Consider the following 16,952-nt stretch of genomic DNA (forward strand, 5'->3'; position numbering starts at 1 on the left):
CAAATTCAACAGGTTTCGAATACGTATTTTCTGTGCTTGGCCTGTGCTATTCCAAACGTCACTTTTCTCAGAATGCTGAAATGTAAATTGCACTTGTTTTACCTTGTACTTGTACAGTCCACATTCATCATATTGATGAAGCACTCAAAGACAGCTCGCAGTCTTAGTTAGCACTGGTCAGACTGGTCGTTCATCTCAGCCAGTAGTCTCTGCTTTCACTGCCATCACCTCTCCAAGGTCTCAGTCAGAGAATGTCTTCCTTATATCCGGATCTGAAACTGTAGGGATCGGTGGGCCCATTTAGGATTTTGAGAGACTCTTAAAACTCCAAACTGCTCTCAGAAAATGGCTACCTAATGAGTGCATCCCATATCATAAAAGGGTCACCATGTTATGCATGGGCTGTCAAAGAATGCCTGTTCTCAAAGGAGATTTGGAGAGCTTAAAAGAAAAAGAAGAAGATAAAGAATGTGTCCAATAGCCTAAGTACAAGGTGTGGATGAAGCTTCAAGTCACAAAATGCTCATTGTCCCAACGTCTATTTCACAAAAAGCAAAGTGATGAGGCTCGGGCACAAATGAATTCATCAAGTTAGAGTTGAACTCTGAGCCCTGAATGCCAAATCCCATATTGCCCATACAAAGCAGAACAGAAGGCTATTGCAAAGAAGGCAACTGGTCAGGCTGTGACATCACATGCACATATGCACAAACGAGCAAAACACGTGCCGCATCAAAACAAGCAAACAAGTCAGCTAATCCTGCCTCCAACAGGCACACAGCACTAACGAAGTGCATGGCCTTGCTCTCTGCTATCCCTTCCTCCAAGATCCTTCCTACAACTCCGAGCCTTCCAGGATTCTCGATGACCTTCATCCATTCCCCCTTCTGTGTTCCTCCTGCCGCCAGCTGTTGGATACACTACAAAATCAAGTGCCAGGTTCCCTCTGTCTACTAATTTTATTTCATGAATCACTGAATAACAGAATAGTAGAGTTGGAAGGGGGCATGAAGGCCACTGAGTCCAACCGCCTGATGTTGCAGGACACCAAGTTACACCACCCCACTCAGAGGGCTGTCCAGTTTCCTTCTGAATGTCTCCAGTGTGGGACAGCCCACCACCTTTCCAGGCAGCTGGTTCCACTGTCATAGTGCTCTGACAGTGAGGAAGCTTTTCCCGATGTCCAGCCTGAATCTGGTTTGTCGCAACTTGAATTGATTATTCCATGTCCTACACTCTGGCATCAACAGGAAGAGATATTGACCTTCCTCTTTGTGATAGCCTTTGAGGTACTTATAGAGGGATATCTTGCACACCTCAATCTTCTCTTCTCAAGGCTGAGCATGCCTAGTTCTCTCGGCCTCTCCTCATAGGGCAGTGTTCCCAAACCCTGGATCATTTATGTTGCCTTCCTCTGTACCTTTCTAATTTTCCTGCATCTTTCTTAAATCTTGGTGCCCAGAACTGGACACAGTATTCCAGCTGAGGTCTGACTAGTGAGAAGTATAGAGGAACTATTACTTCTCATGATTGAGTTATTCTACAAAATAAAGAATAATCTTTGTAGCATGCCAACCATCAAGTTAACACATTATCCAAAAAATGTTACACTACATTAATTCTTGCACATCAACTCTGCCTTCAATGAACGTATCTGATCTTTCAAATTTGTCTAATTTTCAGATCAGCTGAAAAATGCCAAGCTGATGGAACCTCCCAAATGATTATCAAATCCAGTAATGGAATTCTACTGTTAATTTCATACATTATCTCTTTCACATGCTAATACTTCCAGACAGAACATATTTTCTTTCATGGGATTCTGTTTTTGTCTTGAAGGTATTGGGATATTTTAACACTCTCCCAATAATATACCTGCATTGATTATTCATGGCATAGTATATATTGTCACGCAGATGCTCTTCCTTCTGCATATTCCTTCTAGGATCTGAAAGCAGGATCATTTTAAATGCTGTCTTCTCTTGTTTCCTTTATGTGTTGGGCCTACAGTATATTATCACTGTGGATTTCAACTGAATTGCATTGTTTTTTTTCACAGAGACAGTTGGGAGATGCTGTGCACAGTACGACTGAACTAGAAAAACAAAAAACAAAAACTTTCCCTGGCAGTGCAGACCTGCTGAAATGAGTGGAATATGCTTCTTCAGTTGGCAACAGCTTTCCAATGGATGAAGGTAAGTTGTCTCATTACAAAATATGCTGATTTTAAAATAGTAGCTTGTTCCTATCCTAGCCTATCTTAGCCTCTCCTTTCTTATTCATTCATTCATTCATTCATTCATTCATTCATTTAAAGCCTTTCTACACCATTCATTCAACAAAGAACACTCTATAAACTATTTACATGAGAGTAAAAACCATATAAAAATGTGTGGCATTCGACATATGAAGAGAGCACCTGGCAAACGTATCTGGAACATTGTTGTGTGCTGCTGCTTTTCCTTTCTGTGGCCTCAGGGCCTCATGAGGGCTCAACCAAACTCTCATAAGCCTTGCAGAAGCCCCATAACTGGAAAGGGAAACAAGATGGGAGTGAACAGGTGGGCAGGTGAAGTGGAGGGCACCTTTGCAAGCACAGAGAAAGTTCCCTAGGGACCTGGGTTCCATAAACACCCTGTTGCCTCTTCCTAGACTCCAAACCTGGACACAAACCATGAATTGCCAATTGCCCATCTCTTAGCTAAAAGGTTGCATTTTAAAGTACTTAAAGTATTTCCCAGTAATGATAGTTCATCATTCCTTAACTAGATATTATGCCAAAGATGTGACATTCTCACCCAAAAAATCATACCTATAATAGAGTACTAAGCACATAACACTGAGCAATAGCCTCTCTGCAACAGCATACCAAAGGACACAAATGCATCTCTCTTGCACATAGTGAGCATGGCGCAGATCTCTCAGGAGTGCATAAAACTGCACTAGACAGCTATGCATGGTCTTTCTACTTCTTTCCAGTTTCATTTTTATCCTTTTCTCATTTTTCACTGAGGCATCGCTGACACATGCCATGGAGAGCCATCCATCTCAAAGCCATCTGCACTCCTTTGAACAATCAATATGCTGATTATCTTTATTGTCACAGGGTAAAATCAGAAGAGCACTGCCAGAGTGTGAAGATCATAGGACAGGAAGGAATCTCATGTCCCCATGAGGACATGGAACATTCTTATGACTTACAGTCATTCTCCACTCAGTGGTGCTGGCATTATGCATTATTTAGTTGAAAAACATGTTTGTCTCTGGAAATGTATGATACTTTACCACTGAATGTGTATTTCTTAAAATGTAAGCATTTTAGCATTTGCACGTGCCCACTCATTATACATTGTCTGCAACAGATATCATGCTAGGAACAGACTTCTTAGCAGCATTTGATGTTCAATTCCCGACTGAATTGTGATACTCCTGATTCAGTGTGCAGGCCTCTGACATTACAGCTTACTGCTTAGCTGACTCATTCATACTGTTTTCCAGTCAGGGTAGCCGTGTTCTGCTTGACAGCTGCTTCATTTCTGTGCAAAATGTCCTTGAGTGCTGATAATCTTCCTTCTGGCAGCTAAATTGTCTGTGCACTGTGACATCCCTTAGGAGGGCTGTTCTGGAGAGGGAAATGTAGGTAACATTCATTTTCAAGTTAAGGCAGGCTGCAACAATTAGTATCATTGATCAATAAACTGGATTTGCCACTTAAAGACACAGTCATCCTTTTAATATGTTCAAGGGAATCTATCTCTGAGCCAATGGACTTATTTGGACGAGTCAGGATAACTGGGCAAAGTTCCACTTCAAAAAAGTGCGTGTGCATGCATGGGTATGTAGGAAAAGCAGTGTGTTCAGTCTCTGTATTTATCTGTTAAAGTCAACCCATCTCCGGTTGTTTTTGGGCTAGGGCTAGGGCTGAAACCCTGAGCATAGCAGCATTGTCAGAGAAACCCTTCCATTGTTCTGCTCCCAAATACCTTTCTTTCAGCTAGATCAAGTCTGGAAATATGGCTAAAGAAACAGCTAGCAGAAATTGACTTGCCGAGCACACAAGCACTGCCTAGGTTTGGATGCATCTGCTTGGTCCACTTAGTATAATTTTGCATTTATTTCCAACATTTCTGGAACAGTTTGAAATATGTGTTTTCAATTCCTGAAGGAAAGTACAAACCCACTTTCAGCTTCATTTATGTATATGCAAAAAGCCATTGGTTTATGTATTTTGGTTATATGTGCATTTTTAGTAAAATCCTCTATTTTCTCCACACTTGCATGAAAAGTTTTGTATGAACTTTCCCCTAACATGTGCATTTTTCTGTACTTTTGTAAAAATAGAATGGCACTGCACAACCTGAAGAACTATGAACTCTGAAAGATAATTGCATTCCTGTCCGCAGAGTTCAAGAAATGCAAATTAGGTTTATTCATGTTAAAATATGAATGCAACCAATATTTTCCCCATTCCTAGTGCTGATTATCAGGAACTCTTATTTCTTCAACAATTTTAATAAATCAAGGACCACACCTGTAGTTACAAAGGACAAGTGGAGAGAAATAGAGAGCTATCATCAATGATTGTGACCTCTGTCACTCAAAAAAATATGCACAGATGCATTTTTATTATCTCAACCTTTTGCTTTCTTTCATAGTGACCTTGGTGACAATCTATTTTAGTCAGCAGGGGAAAGATTGAAGCATGATCACTGCCCTGAAATATCAATATCTAAAGAACTGAAGACTAGTATTAGGTTTCCATAGGTACATGGATACCTAGCTGAACAAAGATTTCGTTATTCCATAGTGCAGCGAAGCCAATAACTGAGCCATTACTACCATTTTTGTTGCTTTCTTACAGCACAGAAAAAGATACAACAGAAGCTTGGTCAAGACATTTCCCTGCTGAGATTCAATCCCTCTTTCTGTTCATCTGTGACCCCACGCTAAGCAGTTGGATTTGAAAGAGGCTTGTTTATCTTTCATAAACAAATGGACTTACTGCAAAGTCTTCTTGGATGCATGAAAGATGAATCAGCTTGGAATTTTAAGGGATTGACTCAGGGCTCAAGCAATTGGTGCTACTTGGTGCAAAAAGTAATTCATTTACATGAGGAAAAGAAAACTGGGGGGCAACATCCTGAGGGAAACTTTTAGAGCAGGAATACATAGCTTGTGATTTCCAGGTGTTGTTGGACTACAACTTCCACCAACACTGCCAGTGGGTAAGGTGATGGGAACTGCAGTTCTGTAATGTCTGGATATCTATCCTAATTATGGCTGAGAATATTTATGTAAACATATTTTCTTGTACATATGTATCTGTGTGGTGTTTTCAGGTATTACGTCTTGTAAAATTTGCAGGAGTCTATCTGTAACTTGAACAGAAAAGCAACAATGTTTGAACATACAAATGCACAAGAAAAGGACTGTTCAATTTATTTCTAACAAGACGACTGCTGAAGCAAAGCATCTTATGGGTCTCTTTTGTCAAAATCATAAGGTTTCATCTGAGAGAGCTATCAGTGAGATGATATTTCTCTTGCTGTCTTAAGTCCAGGAAGATATGATTAGCATTTTCCCCCACTCAGGAGTGCATAGAAAAGCTTAACTAAACACAAGATTTTGTGGAAAGAATCATTTGCAGATGGCTTCTTGATTTTTTTTTTCTACCCAGAAAGAGAAATTGAACTTCTCATTGAACTTCTCTAGTGGGGGAAGTTCTTCAATAGGTTCTTGGAAGTTGGACTCACTTATCCCAAGATGAATATGAGATGAGTCTAGAGCACCATGGTGCATAAAGAATTGTCATCTCTCATTTCACCTTCTGAATTCCCCATAAACACATAAATCATCAGTAACGGGTTAACCTACCATGGGTTGTAAGTAGTTTTGAGTTCTTCTCAGGATAAAGAAAATTTCTCAGATTTTCAGGATGACATGAGCTCTAGCAGATTATGTTGCATGCAAAATGGTGTCTAAATTTCCAGGCAAGGCAAGGTCTAAAAAACCATGGATATTGCCATCTCCAGTGGTGACAATTGGAAATTATTGGTGAACTTTTCCTTCCACTAGAAAAATTCCCAGAACTATCCCCCTTTCCATTTCTCCACAGTGTGAAGAATTTCAAGAAATTTCTTTTGTACATGAATAAATAAATAACCATTTAAACAAACTGCTCAGTCGGTGTGAAGGCTTACCATTTCAAGCACTAGACAGCAGGGAAAATCTTGATTCACCTTTATCTCTAACATATAAACTTACAGCTGTGACAAAGAGATCCGCAGGTCAAGTGGTGTTTTTTCTATTTAGACGCCTTCTGAAGAAAAGTCAAGCAATTATAACATTATAGAAAGTGTTCATTTTCTTACTTTCATTTCAACCTTTGCCAACATCCTTTCTAATGCAGCATTAGCTTCTTCCAATCATAATATCTTTGCTTGGACTGATGAGAGGCATTGCAGTTTTGCATTCTAAAATGTGCAAACTGTGTAATATTGAAATGTTGCCTACCCTAACTGTGAAGAACCAATTAATTTTCACAGAGTTTAATTAATCCTCACTTAATAGGTAAACATTTTGTGCGTATGTTTGCCTTTGCACATCCTTATTCCCCAAAATACAAAGGGTATGGGAATTATGCTCGGCACTTTGCAATTACCCTTTCTAGCTGCTTCATATCAAAATGCACTGGAGGAGAGGGTGATCAATGCTGGATGCTCCCATATACTGTCACATACTGGCAAATGTGTTTGGAGGTCAGGAAGTTGTTTTCTGGCATCAGAGCAACCTTGCTTAGAAACATGGATTTGAGATGGGACCTGTGGAATCCTCCAAGTGTTCCCCTGAAGCTCTCCATTCCCTTGATAGATAGGTAGGTAGGTAGGTAGGTAGATAGATAGATAGCTATAGATGAGACGGATGGATGGACGAACAGACAATATAAAACATGAATGTTAGGACACCAATTTTTTTCCCCCATGTGCCTGAACCTACTGCTGATCAGCTGTTCACTGGGCAGAAAAAGAACAAAAGAGTTTCTTTTTGACCACATCCAGGTTTCTTCCATCTCCATTGGTTCTTCCCCTCTGCTTTTCTGTCTTTCTACTCCCAGATGATTGTCCTGCTATTTCTCTCCACCCAACTCCTTACCTGGCTATTTTTGTCTATTCCCTGTCACTATCCTTCCTACTTCTGCCCCTTCCTAGCCTCTAGCTTTGCTTTTCTTCCCCCACTGATCCCTTTGTCTTGCTTCTTTTCTCCAGCTCCAGCTTCTGTCCTAGTTACACACCTCTTTATTTCATTATTTCTTTCTCATTATTACCTCCCCTAACCTTCTTTCCCCTTGTCCCTTTCGCCTTTTTCTGTTCTCTCTCTCCCAGCCTCTAACCTCATTAATTTCCCCCCCATCATAACTTCTTTTGAGAGGACAGACCCCACGGCATCATTTATGTGATCACATCTTCCATGGGACTGATTCTTTGGTGGTCTCCACAGTAACTTTTAATTTACAAATGTGCCCACAGAACTAAACATTTGGGGAATGCTTTGTTGGGATGCTTCTTTTTGGTCTAAATATTTGACTGTGAAGCACATGGATAAATATCTGTGAAACATATAGATAAACACACACACACTTAGAAGACTAATTGTAGACTTAGAAGGGGCCTTTAAGGCCATCAAGTCCAACTCCTGCTCTGGTTCCACATCCGGTCACCCATCCAGCTGAATGCCCATGGCTTTTCAGCTTAGGAAAGTAACTTGACATGCCAGCCTTGTCGTTCATGTAAAAGATCTCTGCTTTACATCCCACCAAAAGGCGAAAGAGAGATTAGTGACAGTTCTCCTGCAGTTCTGCTAGACTACCTGGCCACTACATTGAAGGCCATGGCATCAGCATATTACGTCTAAGGATGAGAGAATTAGTTTATTTTTTTTAAAAAAAATACTACATTTTAAAACAAAAACATAAAATTAAACATGCAATTAAAATAATTCATACATTATGGTGCCACCCGCAACCAGGACCAATGACACATGCTACAAATAAAATTTCAGAAACCTTATTCAAACATACATTTGTTTGTTTGTTTGTTGCATTTATATACCACCCCAATAGCCCAGAGGGCTCTCTGGGTGGTTTGCAAACATTTCAGGACATTTCCCCCCTTCCAAAACTATAATGATTCTTTTGACAGCTCAGATCCTTTCACCTTTTTAAAGACAGGGGAATACACCCCAAATATAATTAAACTCAATGAATACTCACTGAATACACCTCAAATATGATTATTTTTCTTTATAAACCCCATTCTCACTTTAATCTCACATGTTCAGTTGTCATTGATGAGAGAATTAAATTTACCAAGGATCTACAAGCTCTACCTGGAGTTTTGATCTGCCTTGTTTCTGCTCTTGATTACAAGTTTTGTTGTGATGGTGGTTGTTTGAACAGGAAATGCATACAATTTTGTACACATTTTTAAAGTGTGCATCAAATCAATAATTTCCCACATTGGCTAAATCAGGAGGGGACATAATTTTTAAAGGATACACTTCTAAAAGATAACACTTTTCCAAAATAGTTTTTGAACCAGCTTCACAATGTTGGGAAAATATATATACATGCTGCAAATACTCCAGGAAGACTATCTGTGCCCAGTTTGCTCCCAAAATAACACTTGTAGATGCACTCAGGCAACTTCTGATCACAAATGGACCAAAACATGGGTCTCATATATCCCTGACTCTGTCTGGGAGGAAGGATTGGCCTGCCATAAATATTATTCTGAACAAATACGCAAAATAAAAGATATCTAAAGATTAATAACCAGAAAATTGACAGCAAAGTCTGCACATTTTCACTGTGTGTCTGGTTTATCTTTTCTCATTTTAAATTATTTTTAGGAAGATTTTGAAATTGGAACTCTTTCTTAAAGTGGATGTATACACTCTTCTGCATGTTTAGGCAGAAAAGGGGGATATGAATTTGGGGGTATGCTGAGAAATTCAGGCATCTTTTTCAGTTTCACCATGCATGAGTTTATATCTTAAAGCATATTATAGATCTGCTATATGTTTCACTGCTTTGCAGATGTGAAATTTAATGTACTGCTTTTTGTTACAAGTCAGCAAAGAAAGAAGAGGTCAAGGGTCAAGTCTCACCTCCTTACATTTGAGGTTTTCAGGGAGGGCTTAAAATGTGAACAATAACTGGCATTTTCTTGACTTTAATCATTTCATCCTCAGGGCTCCATCTCCAAATACTCACTTAAAAAACAGCAAGACTATTTTATGTATTTGGGCAAATGTAGTGATGATACTGGATTCTGAGCACACAGTAAATTACGATTTTTATACTTAGTTCGAAGTTGCACAAGTACTCAATTATTATATAAAAATAAACTGTTCCAAGAGCTTAGTCATTATTTTAAATAGTACTTTCCATCATAAAAAGACCACTTTTCATATACTAGTTGTCCTCCTGTCCTTGCACAATTTACGCTTAGAAAGAAGACAGACTGAGCCACATTTATCTCAGGTGCGTCTCCCCAAGGGCAGCAAAGTAGCGCAAAACTCCTGTTAAAATCTCCCATACCTGCTCAACCCCCTCCCTCACCATTTCCTGCACCTTTTAGTCTTACTCTTTCTCTCAGAACTGTTTCTATGTTATTCTGTCTGAGGGCTGTTCATGTTTTCTTTGCACTTCTACACTGCCCTTGTGGTCAATATATACTGTCTCTTTTGCAAATTAAAATGCATTCAAAGAAACAGAACCTCCGTCACAGCTCTGCTAAACTAGTAATGTGTCATCCCTTTAAGACAAAACCATGTAACAGCCCTATTCAGAAGCCCCCCAGATATGCAGTGAACACATGAGGGAAGGCCAGGAACATGTTTCCTAGCCATCCTTGCAGCACTGATGTGCCCAAGGCTCCCATTCACATGGAAGGGTTCCACTTGCATGCACCAATACATGTAGAGTTTAGATGGGTAGAGACCTGTTCTCCCCTGCAGAGGAAGGCAGGACACACTCCAACAGAGCAAAGCTCAGGGAGCCAAGGTTCCATTTGGATGCCAGGAAGCACTTCCTGGCAGTCAGGACCCCGAGGGTGTGGAATGGGCTTCCACGAGAGGTTGTTGAGGCCTCATCAGTGAGGGTGTTCAAAGATAGGCTGGATGTGCACATGGTGGGCATGTCGTGAATGGAGCCGGCTGAAGGTGGGGGTCAGACTAGATGGCTCAGGAGGACCCTTCTGACTCGCTCTGTTTCTATGTTTCTATGTGCAGTCCCAATCCATGCTGAAGTCAGTGGACACACTGTCATTGGCACCACCACCTCTGAGTGCATTCCAGCTGCTCACATATGCATTAAGCATGTGCATGATCTCATATGAACAGTCCTATAATCTCCCATCATTGTTCGCAGTCAGGAATGGAGAAAGAAACCAGTGTCTACTCATCATATTGAAACCATATTGCTACTGACACTGCATTAAAAAAGGCACATTGCCCTTTCCCATGCCTGTTTTTGTACCAGATATCCTCTGTCCCAAAATGCAAATATTTTAAGGACTGGGCCACACATTACATAGAGTAGGATGTACTAGAATTTCATTTCTGTTCAGCAATTATTTTGCCATTTCTCATCTTCAGTTCCAGTTGAGAATATGACCAGAGGTCCTTTTTAAAAGAAATGTTTGCAAATTCCCAATTTTGTGTTTGCATTAAAAGTATGCATTTTTTAAAAAAATGTGCACTTGAAATGCACCTTAGAAAACAATAGCAGATTTCACACTTTAGACACTGGGATAGATACTTTAGATACTTCTGAGAAATATGCAAAGAAATATGCCCTTTTTCCTGTTTGAACAAGCCAAAAAGGCAGGCTAAAAATGAAAATAGGTAGAAACCAACATAAGCCCTGCAGTGATTTTCAGATAACTTAGACATCCTCAAAAATCCCAGGTTCTCCTATCTCAATTAAAAAAAGTGGAAATCAATCCGCTTAGAGAAAAAATTGCCTTCTGATTTATATCTGTGGTTGTGGCCTGGAAATTCAAATCTTAATAGTGTCATCATATGAACAGTATAGCCAGTGTATCCACCCTGGGCATGCATGCACAGGATAAAGGCAAGTGGTATTGCTTAACCTCTCACCAAATGTCATGTTGTTATGTAAGTCCCCCAAGCAAATCACATGTATAGCATGAACACCTACTGAATATATTTACTTTTAATCAAGTACCTAATCAGTTGGGTTGTGTACTTATATAAGAATGTAAGAAAAGCCTTCCTGGATCAGAACAAGGGTCCACCTAGTCCAGCACCCCATACGAATGGTGGCAAAACGGCTGAACACAAAAGTGTGCAGCCACAAGGAGAACCAAATGTTGGTTGCATGCAGAGTTAGGGGTCAGGTCAGATGACCCGGAAGGCCCTTTCTGACTTGCTATGTTTCTATTGCTCAAGCAGAATGGGTGAAAGGCCTCCTCCTGCCCAGGTCCTCAGCAACTTGTGTATGCAGGCATGCCACCTCTGATGAAGGAGGTAGCACATAGCCCATGATACAAGTAGCCACTGATATCCTTCTCCTTGAAACTGTCCAGTCCCTTATTAAAGCCATCCAGATTGGAGGCCATCACTCCTTCCCATGGCAGCAAATGCCATATATCAACTATAAGTTGTGTGAAGAACTAATTCCTCCATTCTGTCCTGAACCTTCCTCCAGTCGGCTTCAAGGGGTGCCCCTGGGCTTGAGGGTTATGGGAAAGGGCATCTTCCTTTTGTGCATAAATTTAAGCACCTCTATCATGGCTCTTACTCACTTTTTCTCAGCTGTTGCAGCCTCTCCTTCAAGGAGAGAGGATCCAGCCCCCTGATCCTCTCCCTTGTCCTCTATACTTTTTCCAATAAGTCCTCATTCCCTCATTCCAATAAGTCCTTCAGTAATGTCCTCATTCAAGTGAAGTGATCAGAACTGAACACAATATTCCAAGTGCAATTGCACCAAAGGTTTGCATAAGAGAGTAAGATTTAATTTGTATTCCTTTCCTAATTATGCCTAGCATGAATTTGCTTTTTTAACAGCAGCCATGCACTGGGCTGACATTTTCATTGAGCTCTCTGTTACAACCTCAAGATGCCATGGAATTTAATGGGGTTACCTCTGAATAAACATGTACAGGCTATGCTGTTAATCAGTTAAGTCAGATATTATCAGCTTCATGTTCTTCATAAACATCCTACCCGTAAAGCATCTTTTTCAAGAACCTCCTGTGCTTCTGATGATACAAAATCAGCTGTTATTCAAATCACCTCTTATTCTATCGGTTTCATGTACAAAATATCTAACCAGTCACAGGGGTAAAATGGAGTACAGGCACTGTTTGCCGTAACAGCTGGAGATTACTAGATTTAAACATCTATCTAATACCAACCCAAGGGAGATAATTCTTAAATACATGGGATTAAGGGCTTTTATTCATAATTTGCACAGAGTGGGGTTTTTTAAACAGCCTCAAGATATTTTCAATGAAAATGGTTAATAGAAAGGGACTGCAATTTATATAATGTGCATGGATGTAGATGAACACATAAAGCACATACAATTTCATGGCTATCTGAAGCACCATAGAAGACCTCAGTGGAGAAATGACGATAGGAAAAGTTTTCAGTTGCAGCTGGACTGTGGACCAATTTCTCAATATTCTCCACTTCAGTTCTCTGGTGTGTGCACTCACTTTGGCTTCTAGTCATCCTATCCTTTATAACATGGGATTATATAAGTGGGTTTCAAACTTCCCCGGCCGTCCATACACTTTAATTCATTTAATGATTTTGTTGTTGTTGTTGGTCTACATACGATAACTCATACTGCAGTATTTTCCTTCTTCAGGGCCATCATATTCCAAATCAGTGCCACGTTATGGACATCACATTCTCTGAACCAAGGCCCTGTTACCCTGCCTTATAATCCAGTCCCTGTCAAAATGACCTTGATTTTCATCATCAAGGAAAAAAAAATAAGGGAGGGGACAGAGCCAAGTAGATACATTCACAATTGTTTTGCAGTCTGCCCATGGAGTTCACTGTACACAGTTTGGAAGGCTTTAGGGCAAATAATATATGTTTCAGCAGCAGGAAACCTATTACTTCCAAGCAAATGCACTAGGTCACACTGCACAAGGATGTCATTTTCATAGGAGTGATGGGGAGACTGAAGTGACATTGTAATACAAGTCAGTTACAATCATTTGCCGCTCTGCGGGGAGGTTTTTTTTGGGGGGGTGGAGGGGGCAGAAAGACAGGGTGAAATATTGTAAATAAATTCAGATGCAGAGTGGTTGTCCAGTGCACACTTGCTTGACTGGAAATCCCGCTGCCTTACTTCATGTAAGCTTCAGTATAGAAGCAACAGGTCTCAACAACAGGAGCACCAGGACCAGAGGCGATGGAGATCCAGGCAAGATGCAATATGGCCAGGAGAAAAGGTGAAGTCAGGTACGAGCAAGTGGTGAGGAAAGACATGGGTCAGATACTAGTAAGATAAGGCAGGTCAGGAAGTGAAGGCAGAGTTAGAAACATGAAGGAGTCGAAGCACAAATTAAAGCACTGTAACACTGGAGGCAGAAGCCAATTCAGATACACAAAGCAGCCACCACAAAGTTGCTGTAGCAAAACCAGAGAGGGCTGAGCAGCCTTTTTATAGGCTCTCCAGTGGCTTCCAACCAGTTTCCATAACTGGAGTGGTTCCCATTCCTGCAAATGCCTTAATCCGTACTTGAAGCAAACATTTATTTATATATTTTTTCAGCCGAACAATTCGTTTAAAGCTTCTGCTGAACTTGGCTTAGTGATCAGCAGTGCTGCCAGCTCTGACTTGGCACCACACAAACTGCCCTCTGAGAGATTCCAGCACCATCCTGGCAGCTCTCCTCCATCATACTTTCCCTCCCCGCTGGCAGTGTCAGGGTTTGTTTCACACTGCCCTCAAAGCAGCAGCACCTTTTCTCATCACCTAGCTCCTTAAGTGACCCACTGCCCATGTGAAAATGGCCCTGAAGAAGTAGGAAGGGAGCTACATGATATAGACAATCATATAATGCGTAGGTTCCCTTTCTGCTCTCTTTCCATACTGAAAAGCAACCGGTTGCCCTGGCTGCAGCTGTCCCTGCAAGGAAGATCTCAGTAAAGTCAATGTTAAGTCCATCTCGGTGGCCTGGAAGTGCGTTTCCCCTTTGCATTTGCAGCCCAAGTAATGGCTTTGCTCAGAGCAGAGGCTGTGGGGTCTTGAAGGAGTGCCCACTCTCCACTCCTAGCAATGCTACTGCAGCAAACTCTGAAAAATCAGGTTAGTGGTTCACAATATGTACCTATTTATTTCTTTAAAGCATTTATATACTATTTGATTAGTATAATGCTTTCAAAATGGTTTACGCAATATTAACAGTTCACATAAATTCACAATGAAGAGATCGATGTAAACATAACCGAAGTACCCCAAAGTGTTTTGGGTGTTAGTGGTAAAAGTAAATGCCAAAGCAGCTTGTAAAACTAATGCTAAGAACAATTTTAAATGTGTTTCATGCAAGTTTCATGGGTTATGACTGGTATTTAGTTGCATGAAGTTAGATCTTCTAACCTTCTCTAACCCACCTTGCAAATTAGCATCACTGTGTGAATTATATTAAGATTTCCCACTTACCAATTGCAGAAGTGTGGTGAACCAGTTCTTAAACATTTATTGCCTTCAACTAGAACCAAGCCAGAATAATTTCAAAGCTAAATTAGGACATTTAATGATTTGACTACCCAATTTCATTCCATTCAGGCTGAGGTTGCTTGAAGTGTAAGAGAATTCTTGAATTAGCAGGGAAATGAAAATCTGTTAATAGCTAACTTGATTGAAGCCACTGTTTTTACTTTGCCTCATAAAAATTCTCAGCAGGAGGCAAGCTTACTTAAACACCTTTCCATAATATTTCAGTTCATTGAGATAGCTGATGGAAACAAAGATACTGGCTTATGCTGCTGTGTAGAAGGTTTGAGCTGAATTATGTGATTCATTTAGGCACAGTCAAATATTTGCAAATGCTTTTTCATGTAATTATCAATCCTCAGCATTCAGTAACCATGACTTTTAATGGCTTCATGAAAGCCTACACAGGTCTACTCATGCATAGGTGCCATTGAGTTCAATGGGGCTTAGGCACCAGGTAAGCGTGCCTTAGAATGGCAGGCTGTGGTATCAAAGGGTATCCAGCCCATTTGCTACAATGGGAGGAAAATGTTTAATTAAAAAAACTGCAAAAGCAAGGGAAGGAAGAAATAAAATATTGCTACATCCTACAAGGGCATCAGGTCTGGGATGGTGTGGACTGTCTGTGCTCATATATCCCACTATAGGTTGTATACCTGTTTTGCAAGGCAACAATCCTATGCTAACTTCGGCAAATGGGGCGGCATAAAAACGTTTTAATAAATAAATAAATAAATAAATAAATAAAACTTTTCTGGAAGTGTGCTCTATTGAAGTCAACGAAACTTGCTTTTGAGTGGACATGGTTATGATTGTGCTGTAATTGTGAGGGAGGCAGAGGGAGAGGGAGGAATCATATCCTACCCCCGAGATGCTATGGACTGAGCCTGGGACATGAGTAGCAAGGCAAACATGTGCTCTCCTCCTGAGCTGCAATCCTCTGTTGTTTATTTATCTAACTGTGGGGGAGTTTAAGGTATGTGGACTGTGCATTTTCTCGAAAAGAAGACTCTCCTTATGACTACAGACTGTGCCAAAATTATGTTATCCATCATAATGTCATTATATAGTACAGTCTAAAAATGCGTCTTGTTAAATCCGTGTCCCTGCAGAAAAAATACTATTTTAATTTATCTTGTAGATGTGCTAGTTAGGCAATAACGAAATGTTTACTCTTTTGAGTGCCAGTTCACAATGTTTGAAGAACGAAATGGAAATTTGTTTTCCTCCAATATGTGTGTGTCCACATTGGTGCATGCACATACAGGTACACATGCATTGGGTATTTGCTTTATAGAGAGCATGTTTGAGTACCACTGGCCAGACATTGTGTCCTCTATTGTAGAACTGCTACTGAATTATAATCCCACTTGTTTTAGTCTGTGGTTCATTTGTTACCGTTTTCCTGACTAAATTTAAACTGGAAGGTTTATAATGTATAGAAAAATTATATATATATTTGAAAGAAGGGGAAACAGGGAAAAGTTTTGTCAAGTTTGAAGTTACTCAATCTCAGTATTGTAGACTCTGTAACACACCTTCCCAATTGACAAATTAATGGAGGATAACGTGATTGCTGGCTACTAATAGCGATGGCTGTATATTACCTCCAGTTTTAGAGGCAGTGTGTCTCTGAATGCTAATTTCTGAGAAACATGAGAAGAAAGATACAATTGTGCTTGTGCTCTGTCCCTGGTTGGTCACTGTGGACACAGAATGCCGAACTAGATAGGCCTTTGATCTGTTCCAGCATGACCTAACTTCTACCACACAAGAGGTCCCACAGCCATCTTCCGTAAGAGTGGTCCCCAACCTTCTGGGACACAGGGGCTGCATTAGTGTACCCAATACCTAAAAAGTGCCACATCTTAAATCAAAATGTCACAAAACAATTAAGCTACTGACTTAGATAAAGTAAATACTCAGAGGTCAATAAAGAAATGTTAACTTGAATGTAAGCCATTTTGGAACAATATTTTTCTGTGGAATCCTTTTATTTAGCCACACATGTTTTCCTAGTTAGTGTGATTTTTATAGCTGTTTTCTGTTAGCCAAAGCTTTAATGTCTAAGCCAAGTTTGGTGACAGATGCTGTAAAAATGTTGTGTCAATGTTCATCTGTAAGTCTTGACCTACACTTGGATTTCACAATTTTCATCTTGGAAAACATTTTGTTCACAGATGTGGTTCCA

At 40.3% G+C, this 16,952-nt stretch overlaps 1 protein-coding gene across 3 annotated transcripts in view; it reads left to right on the plus strand.

The window, feature by feature from the left end:
* CDH11 (cadherin 11) overlaps window positions 1–16,952 on the plus strand; it is a 118,535-nt gene that overhangs the window by 54,546 nt on the left and 47,037 nt on the right. For all 3 annotated transcript variants that reach the window (XM_044434187.1, XM_044434185.1, XM_044434186.1), the window contains one exon: window positions 2,060–2,195. The gene's annotated coding sequence lies outside the window, so the exon portion shown is untranslated. The remainder of the gene's footprint in view (window positions 1–2,059; window positions 2,196–16,952) is intronic.

The sequence above is a fragment of the Varanus komodoensis genome, unplaced genomic scaffold, assembly GCF_004798865.1.
Source record: "Varanus komodoensis strain SLA01 unplaced genomic scaffold, ASM479886v1 scaffold27, whole genome shotgun sequence".
In the NCBI taxonomy this organism is placed as follows: Eukaryota; Metazoa; Chordata; class Lepidosauria; order Squamata; family Varanidae; genus Varanus; species Varanus komodoensis.